The sequence below is a fragment of the Bufo bufo genome, chromosome 4 (assembly GCF_905171765.1).
Source record: "Bufo bufo chromosome 4, aBufBuf1.1, whole genome shotgun sequence".
In the NCBI taxonomy this organism is placed as follows: Eukaryota; Metazoa; Chordata; class Amphibia; order Anura; family Bufonidae; genus Bufo; species Bufo bufo.
The window spans coordinates 158,803,654-158,822,752 of NC_053392.1; positions in this window are offsets into that span (position 1 = coordinate 158,803,654).

The window sequence follows — 19,099 nt, forward strand, 5'->3', positions numbered from 1 at the left end:
ATGTGCTATAAACGACCGCGGAACCTGAGGGATGCTCTAGTTCATGCTGATATTGGTCCATATACACCTAGATCTGTCCAGACCACCTTAGCTCCTCCTAAAAATGGTATATTTCCGTGCTTAAACTGTGCCCAGTGTACCCATGTCAAAAAAGGTAATACCTTCACACACCCCATTCAGTAAAAACCTATAATATCAGAGGTTTTTACACGTGTACATCTTCTTTTGTTGTCTATATGATTAAGTGTCCGTGTGGTCTGGCCTATATAGGTGAAACTTCTCAATGTATACGAGATCGGATTTGTAAACACAAATCAGATATTAGATGCAAAAAATCGGAACTTCCGATACCACACCATTTCCTACAGATGCAGCATAGGATTAGTCAACTTACATTCCAGGTAATAGATCACGTCCCTATACCAAGAAGAGGAGGCAACCGTAAACTTTTATTACAAAGAAAAGAGTCCTTCTGGATCTATAAGCTTAGAACACTATCACCACATGGGCTTAATCGAGACTTTGACTTGTTATTATAAACCTGTTGCCTGATTGTAAATACAATTATTCTAATATAGTGTTTTTTCATGTATAGCCTGTTAACCTGTATACCTTATCACTATACTCATATTCCTATATTTTTTATCTTTTAATTTAGACTCGTTGATTTACAGGGTCAGGTATGACATGATTCCTATTACTGTTGTTATAACTCTATTAACCATGTATTGCCTGTCTGACTCTAACCCTGTAACTAACGATTGGATATATTGCATGTTGCGGTTTCTATTAATAATAATTATACAATATATATATGACACTTGGAGTAACTGCTATTGTCATCATATGAATGTTCATAGTTGATCATGGAGGAATGACCTCTCCTTAACCACATGACCAGGATTGACCTCTCTTTAACCACATGACCAGGAGGCTCCGATCATGTGATTAAACTGTCATACCCTGCGCGCATGCGCATTTGTCCCGACGGTATCCTCTATACAAGTACTTACATCCGACGCGATCAGGTGACTAGCGCGTCATACTTCCCGCGCATGCCCAGTTTCCCACTTTTCAAGTGATTCGCGTCCTAGGGACATACAGGCGCATGCAGCTGACGTCATCTTAGAGACACTATTGCGCTCGTGACAAATATATATATATGTCCAACATGCAATATATTTCTTAGTTGTTTTTCCTATAGAGGTCTGTAAAGATACAGCTGATAGATGGACAGTTATTTTTCTGTCATTTAAAATACTTTATATCTGTGTAAAATAATACAGACTAAATTGTGAATATATTTGTTTATTAGTCTATTTGAGTATAATAAGGAACGATTCCTTCTGCTGTGGTAGCTAGTATTTACCATATATGTCATTAGACATTTTACTGCCCATTTCTCATTCGTTCATAATTTTTTATTTTTTATTGTGGAGTCAACACTTAGATTAAATTATGTACTTGTTTGTATTGTCATAGGCCGTGATCAAGGTCCCGGGTGGACCGAAACGTTGGCCCTGAATACAAGTGACGATTCATTGTGAAAGTTGGTGGTGGCTTATATTAAATACATATTTCATGCAAACTACTTCTTCTCGGAAAAGCTATTGAGGCGCAAATGTGGGACAAATTACAAAAGCCCAAATGTGGGCCAAAAGAGTCAAGCGGAAATGTGGGAAAAGCTATTGAGGTGCAAATGTTGGCCAAAAGAGTATAGCGGAAATGTGGGACAAATTATTGAAGTGCAAATGTGGTACAACTTGTTTACGTTTAAGCATTGAATCAAAGGAGGTGGCGCGCATCAATTAAAGAAGCATTTCAGAAATTTTATTCACCTATGCAGAGCAGGAGTTTATTCACGTCTAAAAATGTATTATGTATTATGTCAAACCAAGAATGTAGCAGAAAAATTACAGAAATTTATTAAGCTGTCTACTTGGTAGAGCAGGGGTTTATGACAGAATTTTTTTTTTATCGTCACCCAAAAATGTAAAATAAAAATTATTAAAATTTATTAAGCTGTCAACTTGGTAGAGGAGGGGTATATTACACCCAAAAATTGGTGAATTTGACCCTAAAATTTAACTGACAAATGTTTTTTTTTTTTTTTTACCGGTCTAATAGGTATAGCAGTGGTACTATACACCCAAAAATTGGTGAATTTCACCAGAACATGTAAATTACAAAGTAGTGAAATGATATAAAATAAAATACGTACAAATAAAATAAAAAAAATTGATTTATGAGGAGTTCCATATGGAAAAGGAGTTTGACGAGGCGGTGGACATAGCGGAATAGGTGGAAGCGGCGGTGGAGGAGGACGAGGTAGCCAACACAGGTTTTTGGTTTTAATTTAATTTTTTAAAATTAGGGTACACTCTAAAAGAGTGTGAAATATCCAAAATACACGAATGAGCAATTGCGCTGCAGTATAACAATGGTTGGTTAGTGCCGGAATACATGTCTATTCTGCACAAGGTACGGACAAGTCCTGAGGGATCCATGCCTGGTTCATTTAAATGAACGTGAGCTTGTCCCCATTGGCTGTGGACAGGCGGCTGCGCTTGTCTGTGATGACGCCACCTGCCGTGCTAAACACACATTCAGATAATACACTGGCTGCAGGGCAGGGCAGGCCAGCACCTCCAAGGCGTAAAGGGCAAGCTCAGGCCATGTGCCCAATTTGGAGACCCAGAAGTTGAAGGGGGCACACCTGTCATTCAGTAAGTGTAGGCGTGTGCACACATACTGCTCCACCATGTTGGTTAAATGCTGCCTCCTGCTAAGACGTTCCATATCAGCTGGTGGTGCTGGTTGTTGTGGCGTGCTGACAAAGCATTTCCACATTTCGGCCATGCTAACCCTGCCTTCTGAGGTGCTGGCGGTGCCCCAGCTGCGTTGGCGACCTCTTCCTCATCCTCTGCCTTCGCATTGTGCTTCCACTGTGCCCCCGATGTCAGGTGGGAATGCCACCAGCAGCGCGTCTACCATAGAAACATAGAAACATAGAATGTGTCGGCAGATAAGAACCATTTGGCCCATCTAGTCTGCCCAATATATCTGAATCCTATGAATAGTCCCTGGCCCTATCTTATATGAAGGATAGCCTTATGCCTATCCCATGCATGCTTAAACCCCTTCACTGTATTTGCAGTTACCACTTCTGCAGGAAGGCTTTTCCATGCATCCACTACTCTCTCAGTAAAGTAATACTTCCTTATATTACTTTTAAACCTTTGCCCCTCTAATTTAAAACTGTGTCCTCTTGTGGTAGTTTTTCTTCTTTTAAATATGCTCTCCTCCTTTACCGAGTTGATTCCTTTTATGTATTTAAAAGTTTCTATCATATCCCCTCTGTCTCTTCTTTCTTCCAAGCTATACATGTTAAGGTCCTTTAACCTTTCCTGGTAAGTTTTATCCTGCAATCCATGTACTAGTTTAGTAGCTCTTCTCTGAACTCTCTCTAGAGTATCTATATCCTTCTGGAGATATGGCCTCCAGTACTGCGCACAATACTCCAAGTGAGGTCTCACCAGTGTTCTGTACAGCGGCATAAGCACTTCACTCTTTCTACTGCTTATACCTCTCCCTATACATCCAAGCATTCTGCTGGCATTTCGTGCTGCTCTATTACATTGTCTTCCCACCTTTAAGTCTTCTGAAATAATTACTCCTAAATCCCTTTCCTCAGATACTGAGGTCAGGACTGTGTCAAATATTCTATATTCTGCCCTTGGGTTTTTACGCCCCAGGTGCATTATCTTGCACTTATCCACATTAAATTTCAGTTGCCAGAGTTCTGACCATTCTTCTAGTTTTCCTAAATCTTTTTCCATTTGGCGTTTCCCTCCAGGAACATCAACCCTGTTACATATCTTTGTGTCATCAGCAAAAAGACAAACCTTACCATCGAGGCCTTTTGCAATATCACTTATGAAGATATTAAACAAAATTGGTCCCAGTACAGATCCCTGTGGAACCCCACTGGTAACATGACCTTGTTTTGAATGTTCTCCATTGACTACAACCCTCTGCTGTCTGTCACTCAGCCACTGCCTAATCCACTCAACAATATAGGAGTCCATGCTCAATGACTGCAGTTTATTGATAAGTCTTCTATGTGGGACAGTGTCATAAGCCTTACTAAAATCTAGATATGCGATGTCTACTGCACCTCCACCGTCTATTATTTTAGTCACCCAGTCAAAAAAATCTATAAGATTTGTTTGACATGATCTCCCTGAAGTAAACCCATGTTGTTTTTCATCTTGCAATCCATGGGATTTTATATGTTCCACAATCCTATCCTTTAATAGGGTTTCCATTAATTTGCCTACTATTGATGTCAGACTCACTGGTCTATAGTTGCTCGATTCCTCCCTACTACCTTTCTTGTGAATGGGCACGACATTTGCCAATTTCCAATCTTCCGGGACGACTCCTGTTACTAATGATTGGTTAAATAAATCTGTTAGCGGTTTTGCCAGCTCACCACTAAGCTCTTTTAATAATTTTGGGTGTATCTCATCAGGCCCCTGTGACTTATTTGTCTTCACCTTAGACAGCAAACTTAGAACATCTTCCTCTGTAAAGATACATGCATCAAATGATTTATTAGTCATCCTTTCTAGTAAAGGTCCTTCTCCTTTTTCTTTTGTAAAAACTGAACAGAAGTATTCATTAAGGCAGTCGGCTAGCCCTTTATTCTCTTCTACATACCTTCCGTCCTTTGTTTTTAATTTAGTTATTCCTTGTTTTAATTTCCTTTTTTCATTTATATATCTGAAGAATGTCTTATCCCCTTTTTTCATAGACTGAGCTAGTTTTTCTTCTGCCTGCGCTTTAGAAGTTCTTATAACTTGCTTGGCCTCTCTCTGCCTAATCTTGTAGATTTCCTTATCTTCATTGCTCTGGGTTTTTTTATAATTACAAAATGCTAGCTTTTTATTTTTAATGATTTGGGCCACTTCTGCTGAGTACCACAGTGGTCTCTTCCTTTTTTTGCTTTTACTGACAAGTCTAATGCAATTTTCTGTTGCCTTCAATAATGCACCTTTTAAGTAGTCCCATTTCTCCTGGACTCCATGTAATCCGTTCCAGTCTGATAAGGACTCATTTATGACTAATTTCATTTTTGAAAAGTCTGTTTTTCTAAAATCTAAAACTTTTGTTTTTGTGTGGTGGGACTCTTTCACAGTTCTTATATTAAACCACACTGACTGGTGATCACTAGATCCCAAGGTTTCGCCTACAATGACATCATATACCGAATCCCCATTTGTGAATACCAAATCCAAAATGGCCTCCCTCCGGGTTGGCTCCTCAACCACTTGTTGTAGAGATAACCCCAGTAGGGAATTTAGAATATCTGTACTCCTGGTAGAACTTGCTATTTTGGTTTTCCAGTTTATATCTGGAAGATTGAAATCTCCCATAATGATAACTTCTCCTTTCATTGTCATTTTAGCTATTTCTTCAACTAGTAGATCATCTAGTTCTTTAACTTGACCAGGTGGTCTATATATCACACCTACACGAGTTACTGCATGGTTAGCAAACTGCAACGTAACCCAAACTGACTCTATGTTGGCCTCACCAACTTGTATTAGGTTAGATTTAATGCTATCTTTCACATACAGGGCCACTCCTCCTCCTTTCTTGCCTTCTCTGTCTCTTCTGTATAAAGAGCACCCTGGTATGGTTATGTCCCAGTCATTTCTTTTATTAAACCATGTCTCCGTAACAGCCACTAAATCTACATTCTCAGATGCCATTATTGACCCAAGTTCATTGATTTTTTTACATAAACTGCGAGCATTTGTAGACAGGACTCTGAGCTTATCATTTCTTAACCTCTGTGCTTCTGACCGTTTCTGGCATTGTTTCGGGGGGCAATTGGACTCTTTTATTTTCACTCTTTTGCCCCCCCCCCCTTCCTAGTTTAAATACTCTTTCGCAAATTCTTGGAGTTGTTCACTAAGTACATTTGTTCCTTTGAGAGAAAGATGCAAACCATCTTTTTTGTACAGTTCCTTTCTATTCCAAGTAGAGCTATCATGAGAAACAAAGCCAAATCCTTGCTCTTGACACCATTTACCAAGCCATATGTTGAACTCCTTTATGCGCCTCTGCCTATCATTCTGAACATTATGCACAGGCAGAACTTCAGAAAATGAAATGGTGGATGCAAAATCCTGTACGTCATTACCAAGTGTGATAAAAGATTTTTTTACCTCTGACACTTCATTGCAAGCCAGGTCATTTGTCCCTAGATGGACAAGAACATCCACGTCCCCTTCCTGCTTTGCTTGCTTAACAATATTAATAATACGTCTTCTATCTCTTCTAGCAGTAGCCCCAGGGAGACATCTCACAAAACCATTTTCTTTAAGCTCCACACTTCTTATGATTGAATCACCCAGCAACAGCTGCTTCCTTTGAGACTTCACTTTATCTTTTTTGTTGCATACATTAGACATAGGATTCGATGGTTTCTCACCCTCTGTGCTTGAGTCCATATCCATGTTGTCCTTACATTCTGAGAGTGCTGCAAATGAATTATGGAGAACCACCGACTGTGGGACATGTCTTCTATCCACCACTCTAAGTCTTCCAGAACCTACATTAACCCATCTGCCATTTCTGGGGGTCCTCTGTGGCAGTGGCATTGCAGCAGTCCTAGCTGGAGTTTGTTTAACAGATAATTTAAATATTTCAGATTTCAAAAATTCAATTTCCTGCTGCAGTAAGGAGAACTGTCTACAGATCTGACAGCATCCGAATCTCCAAAGAGTGGAACAAGAAATAAATGCACAACAATTCCTGCACTGAACCAAGTCTGCCATTTTAAAGAGGAGAAAAAAAAAAAATAATAATAATTTGTAAGTTTAAATCAAACAAATCTTACCTTTTTTTTTGTATTGTTTCCACCTTCCAGCCTACCTCCTGACTATCTCCTGCAATATCTCTTTACTGTACTTAATGTAGTACTTGAACGTAGTACTTGCAGCTAATGAATTAGGCCAGCTAATGAGTCTGTCTCTATATATACACACACTGCTTCCCAAGCTCCTCCCCCAGCAACAAATGTAACACCTTAGTGAGCTAGGCTCATTAGCAAACGCACAATAGAAAACACCTGACCAAATTCCTTACCTCTTTTCAAGCAATGGTCAGAAAAAACAACACAGATGAGCCAGTTGCAGACTCTAAGCCAATCTCTTGCAGTCTCTCTTCAATCTCTTCAGTCTCCTGCAATATCTCTTTACTGTACTTAATGTAGTACTTGAAGGTAGTACTTGCAGCTAATGAATTAGGCCAGCTAATGAGTCTGTCTCTATATATACACACACTGCTTCCCAAGCTCCTCCCCCAGCAACAAATGTAACACCTTAGTAATCTAGGCTCATTAGCAAACGCACAATATCAAACACCTGACCAAATTCCTTACCTCTTTTCAAGCAATGGTCAGAAAAAACAACACAGATGAGCCAGTTGCAGACTCTAAGCCAATCTCTTGCAGTCTCTCTTCAATCTCTTCAGTCTCCTGCAATATCTCTTTACTGTACTTAATGTAGTACTTGAAGGTAGTACTTGCAGCTAATGAATTAGGCCAGCTAATGAGTCTGTCTCTATATATACACACACTGCTTCCCAAGCTCCTCCCCCAGCAACAAATGTAACACCTTAGTGAGCTAGGCTCATTAGCAAACGCACAATAGAAAACCCCTGACCAAATTCCTTACCTCTTTTCAAGCAATGGTCAGAAAAAACAACACAGATGAGCCAGTTGCAGACTCTAAGCCAATCTCTTGCAGTCTCTCTTCAATCTCTTCAGTCTCCTGCAATATCTCTTTACTGTACTTAATGTAGTACTTGAAGGTAGTACTTGCAGCTAATGAATTAGGCCAGCTAATGAGTCTGTCTCTATATATACACACACTGCTTCCCAAGCTCCTCCCCCAGCAACAAATGTAACACCTTAGTAATCTAGGCTCATTAGCAAACGCACAATATCAAACACCTGACCAAATTCCTTACCTCTTTTCAAGCAATGGTCAGAAAAAACAACACAGATGAGCCAGTTGCAGACTCTAAGCCAATCTCTTGCAGTCTCTCTTCAATCTCTTCAGTCTCCTGCAATATCTCTTTACTGTACTTAATGTAGTACTTGAAGGTAGTACTTGCAGCTAATGAATTAGGCCAGCTAATGAGTCTGTCTCTATATATACACACACTGCTTCCCAAGCTCCTCCCCCAGCAACAAATGTAACACCTTAGTGAGCTAGGCTCATTAGCAAACGCACAATAGAAAACACCTGACCAAATTCCTTACCTCTTTTCAAGCAATGGTCAGAAAAAACAACACAGATGAGCCAGTTGCAGACTCTAAGCCAATCTCTTGCAGTCTCTCTTCAATCTCTTCAGTCTCCTGCAATATCTCTTTACTGTACTTAATGTAGTACTTGAAGGTAGTACTTGCAGCTAATGAATTAGGCCAGCTAATGAGTCTGTCTCTATATATACACACACTGCTTCCCAAGCTCCTCCCCCTGCAACAAATGTAACACCTTAGTGAGCTAGGCTCATTAGCAAACGCACAATAGCAAACACCTGACCAAATTCCTTACCTCTTTTCAAGCAATGGTCAGAAAAAACAACACAGATGAGCCAGTTGCAGACTCTAAGCCAATCTCTTGCAGTCTCTCTTCAATCTCTTCAGTCTCCTGCAATATCTCTTTACTGTACTTAATGTAGTACCTGAAGGTAGTACTTGCAGCTAATGAATTAGGCCAGCTAATGAGTCTGTCTCTATATATACACACACTGCTTCCCAAGCTCCTCCCCCAGCAACAAATGTAACACCTTAGTGAGCTAGGCTCATTAGCAAACGCACAATAGAAAACACCTGACCAAATTCCTTACCTCTTTTCAAGCAATGGTCAGAAAAAACAACACAGATGAGCCAGTTGCAGACTCTAAGCCAATCTCTTGCAGTCTCTCTTCAATCTCTTCAGTCTCCTGCAATATCTCTTTACTGTACTTAATGTAGTACTTGAAGGTAGTACTTGCAGCTAATGAATTAGGCCAGCTAATGAGTCTGTCTCTATATATACACACACTGCTTCCCAAGCTCCTCCCCCAGCAACAAATGTAACACCTTAGTAATCTAGGCTCATTAGCAAACGCACAATATCAAACACCTGACCAAATTCCTTACCTCTTTTCAAGCAATGGTCAGAAAAAACAACACAGATGAGCCAGTTGCAGACTCTAAGCCAATCTCTTGCAGTCTCTCTTCAATCTCTTCAGTCTCCTGCAATATCTCTTTACTGTACTTAATGTAGTACTTGAAGGTAGTACTTGCAGCTAATGAATTAGGCCAGCTAATGAGTCTGTCTCTATATATACACACACTGCTTCCCAAGCTCCTCCCCCAGCAACAAATGTAACACCTTAGTGAGCTAGGCTCATTAGCAAACGCACAATAGAAAACACCTGACCAAATTCCTTACCTCTTTTCAAGCAATGGTCAGAAAAAACAACACAGATGAGCCAGTTGCAGACTCTAAGCCAATCTCTTGCAGTCTCTCTTCAATCTCTTCAGTCTCCTGCAATATCTCTTTACTGTACTTAATGTAGTACTTGAAGGTAGTACTTGCAGCTAATGAATTAGGCCAGCTAATGAGTCTGTCTCTATATATACACACACTGCTTCCCAAGCTCCTCCCCCTGCAACAAATGTAACACCTTAGTGAGCTAGGCTCATTAGCAAACGCACAATAGCAAACACCTGACCAAATTCCTTACCTCTTTTCAAGCAATGGTCAGAAAAAACAACACAGATGAGCCAGTTGCAGACTCTAAGCCAATCTCTTGCAGTCTCTCTTCAATCTCTTCAGTCTCCTGCAATATCTCTTTACTGTACTTAATGTAGTACCTGAAGGTAGTACTTGCAGCTAATGAATTAGGCCAGCTAATGAGTCTGTCTCTATATATACACACACTGCTTCCCAAGCTCCTCCCCCAGCAACAAATGTAACACCTTAGTGAGCTAGGCTCATTAGCAAACGCACAATAGAAAACACCTGACCAAATTCCTTACCTCTTTTCAAGCAATGGTCAGAAAAAACAACACAGATGAGCCAGTTGCAGACTCTAAGCCAATCTCTTGTAGTCTCTCTTCAATCTCTTCAGTCTCCTGCAATATCTCTTTACTGTACTTAATGTAGTACTTGAAGGTAGTACTTGCAGCTAATGAATTAGGCCAGCTAATGAGTCTGTCTCTATATATACACACACTGCTTCCCAAGCTCCTCCCCCAGCAACAAATGTAACACCTTAGTGAGCTAGGCTCATTAGCAAACGCACAATAGCAAACACCTGACCAAATTCCTTACCTCTTTTCAAGCAATGGTCAGAAAAAACAACACAGATGAGCCAGTTGCAGACTCTAAGCCAATCTCTTGCAGTCTCTCTTCAATCTCTTCAGTCTCCTGCAATATTTCTTTACTGTACTTAATGTAGTACTTGAAGGTAGTACTTGCAGCATGCGCTTGTACTCGTGCATTTTACGATCGCGCTCCAGTGAGGGAATTAAGGACAGTAAGTTGTCCTTGTAACTGGAATCCAGCAGCGTGGCCATCCAGTAATCAGCACATTAAAATGTGGGCAACCCGGCGGTCGTTGCGGAGACACTGCAGCATGTAATCGCTCATGTGTGCCAGGCTGCCCAGAGGCAACGAAAAGCTGTCCTCTGTGGGAGGTGTATCGTCTGTGTACTCTGTATCCCGCCGGCCACGTACCAGTGATGGCCATGAGATGGTCTGGGTGCCACCCTGCTGTGAACATGGTTCCTCCTCCTCCATCTCCTCCTCCTCATCCTCCACCTCCTCATCCTCCAGAACTGTGCCCTGGCTGGACAATTGTGTACCTGGCGTTTGTGGGTTCAGGAACCCACCCTCGGAACCAACCCACCCTCGGAACCACTTGTGAATGACTGGCCGGAAACCCTACAAAATGATCCCTCTTCCTCCTCCTCCTGTGCCACATCCTCTTCCATCATCGCCAGGAGTGTTTTTTCAAGGAGGCATAGAAGTGGGATAGTAAATCTGAGAATGGCATTATCGGCACTGGCCATGTTGGTGGAGTACTCGAAACAGCGCAACACGGAACACAGGCCTCGCATGGAGGCCCAGTCATTGGTGGTGAAGTGGTGCTGTTCTGCCGAGCGACTCACCCGTGCGTGCTGCAGCTAAAACTCCACTATCGCCTGCTGCTGCTCGCACAGACTGGCCAGCATGTGCAAAGTGGAGTTCCACCTTGTGGGCACATCGCATAGGAGGTGATGAGCGGGAAGGCCGAAGTTACGCTGCAGCGCTGACAGGCAAGCAGCAGCAAGGTGAGAACGCCGAAAGCGAGCACAGACGGCCCACACTTTATGCAGCAGCTCTGACATGTCGGGGTAATTTTTAAGGAATCTCTGCACCACCAAATTCAGCACATGCGCCAGGCAAGGGATGTGCGTCAAACTGGCTAGTCCCAGAGCTGCTACGAGATTTCGCCCATTATCGCACACCACCAGGCCGGGCTTGAGGCTGACTGGCACAAACCACTCATCGGTCTGTTGTTCAAGGCCCGTCCACAGCTCCTGCGCGGTGTAAGGTTTGTCCCCCAAACAGATAAATTTTAAAACTGCCTGCTGTCGTTTACCCCTGGCTGTGCTGAAGTTGGTGGTGAAGGTGTTATGCTTACCGGATGAGGAGCTAGTAGAGGATGAGGAAGCAGAGTAGGAGGACGAAGCAACAGGAGGCAAACTGAAGTGCCCTGCAATCCTCGGTGGTGGAAGGACATGCGCCAAACTGCTATCCGCCTCAGGCCCAGCCGCCACTGCATTTACCCATTGGGTTGTTATGGAGATATAACGTCCCTGACCGTGCTTACTGGTCCACGTATCCGTAGTGAGGTGCACCATGCCACAGATGGCGTTGCGCAGTGCACACGTGATTTTGTCCCCACTTGGTTGTGCAGGGAAGGGATGGCTCGCCTGGAAAAGTAGTGGCGGCTGGGCATGACGTACTGTGGGACAGCCACCGCCATAAGGCCTTTAAAACTATCCATCTCCACCAGACGGAATGACAGCATTTCAAAGGCCAGTAATTTTGAAATGCTGGCAATCAGGGGTAGTGATCGCGGGTGGGTAGGGGGGTACTTCCTCTTCCTCTCCAACGTTTGGGAGATGGAGAGTTGAACGCTTCCGTGGGACATTGTGGAGATGCTTGGTGACCCAGGTGGTGGTGTTGCTGGAAGATCCTCTGTTTGCGGGGTGGCAGGTGGCATTGTTACTCCAGAGGCGGATGAAGAGGCCGAGACTGCAGCAAAAGAGGAAGCAGGAGGAGCCAGAGACCTTTCTTGGTTTTTGAGGTGTCTACTCGACTGCAGCTCATGCTTAGCACTTAAATGCCTGGTCATGCAGGTTGTGCTAAGGTTTAGAACGTTTATGCCTTGCTTCAGGCTCTGATTGCATAGCGTGCAAACCACACGCCAGGGAACTCCTTGGAGCTGGCTTTGGTGTGTTCGTTCCCTTGCTGCGGTAGGCAGTAGCAGGCGTACTGTCTAGAGGACGGCCACTCCGCTTTTGCACCATGCTCCCTCTTCTGCTGTGCTGGTGGCTCTGTGCGACCACCGCCTCTTCCTCCGAACTACATAGGTCACTCGCATGACCTTGATTCCATGTGGGGTCGAGGACCTCATCGTCCTCCAAAATCATCTTCCACCCAGTCTTCACCCCTGCCTTCCTTGTCGGTCTGCACACTTTTGAAAGCCCCAGCAGTTGGCACCTGTGTTTCGTCATCATCCGAGACGTGCTGCGATGGTCCTCCCATGTACTTATCTTGAAAGATAAGTGGTTGGGCATCGGTGCACTCAATGTCTTCCACTTCTGGGGCAGGGTTAGGTTGATGGCCTTGGGAAACCCTGCTAACAGAGTCATCAAAAAGCAGAAGAGACTGCTGCATGACTTGGGCTCAGACTGCTTGGCTGATTTGCAAGGGGTTGAGGTGAAAGACTGATGGACATTGGCTGCAGGTGCCAACTGTGGTCTTTCAGCAGGAGACTGGGTGAGAGACAATGTGAAGGAACTGCATCCACTGTCAGCAACCCAATCTACTATCGCCTGTATTTGTTCAGGCCTCACCATTCGTAGAGCTGCATTAGGCCCGACCAAATACCGCTGCAGGTTCTGTCGCTTGCTCGCACCTAAGGAAGGGTTTTTACTTGTGCGTGTTGCTGGAACAGATCGATCACGTCCTCTCCCTGCAACAGGAGCTCCACCAGCAGCACCCCGACCTGGGCCACGTCCCTTATTTGACGCTCTCCTCATATTTCTCGAATTTAGTATCTTGCCCTAAATGGGTGTTTAATTAATAGTAGAATAGAACGACAGTATGTAAAGGGTGTATCTCACACGGCCTGAACCAGACTAAGCCTCAATTAAAGATTTGTTTGCCCAAAATGGCTGTTTTTCAAATCCCTGAATAAAACCCCTGTATTTAAAGGGTGTATCTCACACGTCCTGAAACAGACTAGGCCTCAATTAAAGATTTGTTTGCCCAAAATGGCTGTTTTTCAAATACCTGAATAAAACCCCTGTATTTAAAGGGTGTATGTCACACGGCCTGAACCAGACTAGGCCTCAATTAAAGATTTGTGCACCAAATGGCGGTTTTTCAAATATCTGAATATAACCCAAATGTATAAAGGGTGTATCTCACAATGACATATGCAGCAAAGATTGCCAAATAAACTTTTTTTGCCCAAACGGGTGTTTGATAACTGAATATGGCAGCAGTATATAACCCTGGAATATCAAACGTCAAGATGCTGCAAGGCCTGAAATATTGTGTATTTTGCCCCAAAAAGGGTGTTTTATTAATGAAAGAATATAAGCACTGTATATGCAGAGTGTATCTCACACGGCCTGACCCACAGTAGGCCTCAATTAAAGATTTGTGCACCAAATTGCGGTATTTCAAATATCTGAATATAACCCAAATGTATAAAGGGTGTATCTCACAATGACATATGCAGCAAAGGCTGCCAAATAAACTTTTTTTTGCCCAAACGGGTGTTTGTTTAATAACAGAATATGGCAGCAGTATTTAACTAGAGATGTCGCGAACATAAAATTTTCCGTTCGCAAATGTTCGTGGACGGGCGAACCACCAAAGACTTCAATAGGCAGGTGAATTTTAAAACCCACAGGGACTCTTTCTGGCCACAATAGTGATGGAAAAGTTGTTTCAAGGGGACTAACACCTGGACTGTGGCATGCCGGAGGGGGATCCATGGCAAAACTCCCATGGAAAATTACGTTGACGCAGATTCGGGTTTTAATCCATAAAGGGCATAAGTCACCCAACATTCCTAAATTGTTTGGAATAACGTGCTTTAAAACATCAGGTATGATGTTGTATCGATCAGGTAGTGTAAGGGTTACGCCCGCTTCACAGTGACAGACCAAACTATGACAGACCAAACTCCCCATTTAACGCACCGCAAACACACCATTTGCATAACCGCAAACTCCCCATTTGCACAAGATTGGATACCAAGCTAGCCATGTCTCGTTCCTTGTCCTCACTGACGTCATTGAAGGTCTCTTCCTCCACCCAGCCACGTACAACACAAAGGGTCCCCGAAAGGTGACAACAAGCCCCCTGGGACGCCTGCTGTGGTTGGTCTTCCACCTCCTCAAAGCCACCTTCCTCCTCTGACTCCTCTTCTTCAGACTCCTCTCTCTGCATTGCCGCAGTTCCAGCAATCGACGACGACAAGGCTGCTTCTGGTGGTGATGGTGACCATCTACGGCCTGATCCAGCACTCTTCACAGGACACGCTCCAGAAAAAACGCATATGGGATGAGGTCGATGATGTTGCCTTGGGTTTGACTGACCAGGTTTGTCACCTCCGCAAAAGGACGCATGAGCCTACAGCCATTGTGCATGAGCGTTCAGTAACGCGACAAAAAAATGCCCAGCTCCGCAGAGGCTGTCCTTTTTTTTTTTTGTTCTTACCAGTTTAATCTCTGTTTTGTCCCCTATCAGGGGCCGGTATGGTGTATGGAATAGATTTTAGGAACCGGGAGATGGAAAAAGTTGCTTGGTCGGTCGTTTTACTTCCAATTTGGGGCACTGCGTGTGCGCCGTGCAATGTACTGTGCTACCCGATATGAGTGGTATGTTAAGTTGTACTATTCCTATCAGTTTAATCCCTGTTACGTCCCCTATAAGGGGCCAGGGTATGGAATAAATTTTAGGAACCGGGAGATGGAAAAAGATGCTTGGTCGGTACTCTTACTTCCAATTTGGGGCACTGCGCGTGCGCCGTGCAATTTACTGTGCTACCAGATATGAGTGGTATGTTAAGTAGTACTATTCCTATCAGTTTGATCCCTGTTACGTCCCCTATCAGGGGACGTGTATGGAATAGAGTTTAGACAACCGCAAAGAGTTGTCAATAGTTGACACACTCATGACATAAATTTTATTCCTCTATGCGTCAATCTTGGTGTAGTGATGACTGTGCTCATGCGCACGTTTGGGAGATTGCAGTTGATGGCGGTTTTTCAAAGCCTATGGTCGTGCTGAGGTAGTTCAGTGACTGTTAAGTGACCCAGAAAACAATGATTCTGCAGTGTGGGCCCATTGTTGGCCTAAATGGAGCTCAAAGTACCAAATAATAAATATTCAATTTTTTTAGGCCATTAATTAGCTGCAAGTACTACCTTCAAGTACTACATTAAGTACAGTAAAGAGATATTGCAGGAGATAGTCAGGAGGTAGGCTGGAAGGTGGAAACAATACAAAAAAAAGGTAAGATTTGTTTGATTTAAATTTACAATTTTTATTTTTTATTTTTATTTTTTTCTCCTCTTTAAAATGGCAGACTTGGTTCAGTGCAGGAATTGTTGTGCATTTATTTCATGTTCCACTCTTTGGAGATTCGGATGCTGTCAGATCTGTAGACAGTTCTCCTTACTGCAGCAGGAAATTGCATTTTTGAAATCTGAAATATTTAAATTATCTGTTAAACAAACTCCAGCTAGGACTGCTGCAATGCCACTGCCACAGAGGACCCCCAGAAATGGCAGATGGGTTAATGTAGGTTCTGGAAGACTTAGAGTGGTGGATAGAAGACATGTCCCACAGTCGGTGGTTCTCCATAATTCATTTGCAGCACTCTCAGAATGTAAGGACAACATTGATATGGACTCAAGCACAGAGGGTGAGAAACCATCGACTCATATGTCTAATGTATGCAACAAAAAAGATAAAGTGAAGTCTCAAAGGAAGCAGCTGTTGCTGGGTGATTCAATCATAAGAAGTGTGGAGCTTAAAGAAAATGGTTTTGTGAGATGTCTCCCTGGGGCTACTGCTAGAAGAGATAGAAGACGTATTATTAATATTGTTAAGCAAGCAAAGCAGGAAGGGGACGTGGATGTTCTTGTCCATCTAGGGACAAATGACCTGGCTTGCAATGAAGTGTCAGAGGTAAAAAAATCTTTTATCACACTTGGTAATGACGTACAGGATTTTGCATCCACCATTTCATTTTCTGAAGTTCTGCCTGTGCATAATGTTCAGAATGATAGGCAGAGGCGCATAAAGGAGTTCAACATATGGCCTAGTAAATGGTGTCAAGAGCAAGGATTTGGCTTTGTTTCTCATGATAGCTCTACTTGGAATAGAAAGGAACTGTACAAAAAAGATGGTTTGCATCTTTCTCTCAAAGGAACAAATGTACTTAGTGAACAACTCCAAGAATTTGCGAAAGAGTATTTAAACTAGGAAGGGGGGGGGGCAAAAGAGTGAAAATAAAAGAGTCCAATTGCCCCCCGAAACAATGCCAGAACAGGTCAGAAGCACAGAGGTTAAGAAATGATAAGCTCAGAGTCCTGTCTACAAATGCTCGCAGTTTAGGTAAAAAAATCAATGAACTTGGGTCAATAATGGCATCTGAGAATGTAGATTTAGTGGCTGTTACGGAGACATGGTTTAATGAAAGAAATGACCGGGCCATAACCATACCAGGATACTTTTTATACAGAAGAGACAGAGAAGGCAAGAAAGGAGGAGGAGTGGCCCTGTATGTGAAAGATAGCATTAAATCTAACCTAATACAAGTTGGTGAGGCCAACATAGAGTCAGTTTGGGTTACGTTGCAGTTTGCTAACCATGCAGTAACTCGTGTAGGTGTGATATATAGACCACCTGGTCAAGTTAAAGAACTAGATGATCTACTAGTTGAAGAAATAGCTAAAATGACAATGAAAGGAGAAGTTATCATTATGGGAGATTTCAATCTTCCAGATATAAACTGGAAAACCAAAATAGCAAGTTCTACCAGGAGTACAGATATTCTAAATTCCCTACTGGGGTTATCTCTACAACAAGTGGTTGAGGAGCCAACCCGGAGGGAGGCCATTTTGGATTTGGTATTCACAAATGGGGATTCGGTATATGATGTCATTGTAGGCGAAACCTTGGGATCTAGTGATCACCAGTCAGTGTGGTTTAATATAAGAACTGTGAAAGAGTCCCACCACACAAAAACAAAAGTTTTAGATTTTAGAAAAACAGACTTTTCAAAAATGAAATTAGTCATAAATGAGTCCTTATCAGACTGGAACGGATTACATGGAGTCCAGGAGAAATGGGACTACTTAAAAGGTGCATTATTGAAGGCAACAGAAAATTGCATTAGACTTGTCAGTAAAAGCAAAAAAAGGAAGAGACCACTGTGGTACTCAGCAGAAGTGGCCCAAATCATTAAAATAAAAAGCTAGCATTTTGTAATTATAAAAAACCCAGAGCAATGAAGATAAGGAAATCTACAAGATTAGGCAGAGAGAGGCCAAGCAAGTTATAAGAACTTCTAAAGCGCAGGCAGAAGAAAAACTAGCTCAGTCTATGAAAAAAGGGGATAAGACATTCTTCAGATATATAAATGAAAAAAGGAAATTAAAACAAGGAATAACTAAATTAAAAACAAAGGACGGAAGGTATGTAGAAGAGAATAAAGGGCTAGCCGACTGCCTTAATGAATACTTCTGTTCAGTTTTTACAAAAGAAAAAGGAGAAGGACCTCCACTAGAAAGGATGACTAATAAATCACTTGATGCATGTATCTTTACAGAGGAAGATGTTCTAAGTTTGCTGTCTAAGGTGAAGACAAATAAGTCACAGGGGCCTGATGAGATACACCCAAAATTATTCTAAGAGCTTAGTGGTGAGCTGGCAAAACCGCTAACAGATTTATTTAACCAATCATTAGTAACAGGAGTCGTCCAGGAAGATTGGAAATTGGAAAATGTCGTGCCCATTCACAAGAAAGGTAGTAGGGAGGAATCGAGCAACTATAGACCAGTGAGTCTGACATCAATAGTAGGCAAATTAATGGAAACCCTATTAAAGGATAGGATTGTGGAACATCTAAAATCCCATGGATTGCAAGATGAAAAACAACATGGGTTTGCTTCAGGGAGATCATGTCAAACAAATCTTATAGATTTTTTTGACTGGGTGACTAAAATAATAGACGGTGGAGGTGCAGTAGACATCGCATATCTAGATTTTAGTAAGGCTTTTGACACTGTCCCACATAGAAGACTTATCAATAAACTGCAGTCATTGAGCATGGACTCCCATATTGTTGAGTGGATTAGGCAGTGGCTGAGTGACAGACAGCAGAGGGTTGTAGTCAATGGAGAACATTCAAAACAAGGTCATGTTACCAGTGGGGTTCCACAGGGATCTGTACTGGGACCAATTTTATTTAATATCTTCATAAGTGATATTGCAAAAGGCCTCGATGGTAAGGTTTGTCTTTTTGCTGATGACACAAAGATATGTAACAGGGTTGATGTTCCTGGAGGGAAACGCCAAATGGAAAAGGATTTAGGAAAACTAGAAGAATGGTCAGAACTCTGGCAACTGAAATTTAATGTGGATAAGTGCAAGATAATGCACCTGGGGCGTAAAAACCCAAGGGCAGAATATAGAATATTTGACACAGTCCTGACCTCAGTATCTGAGGA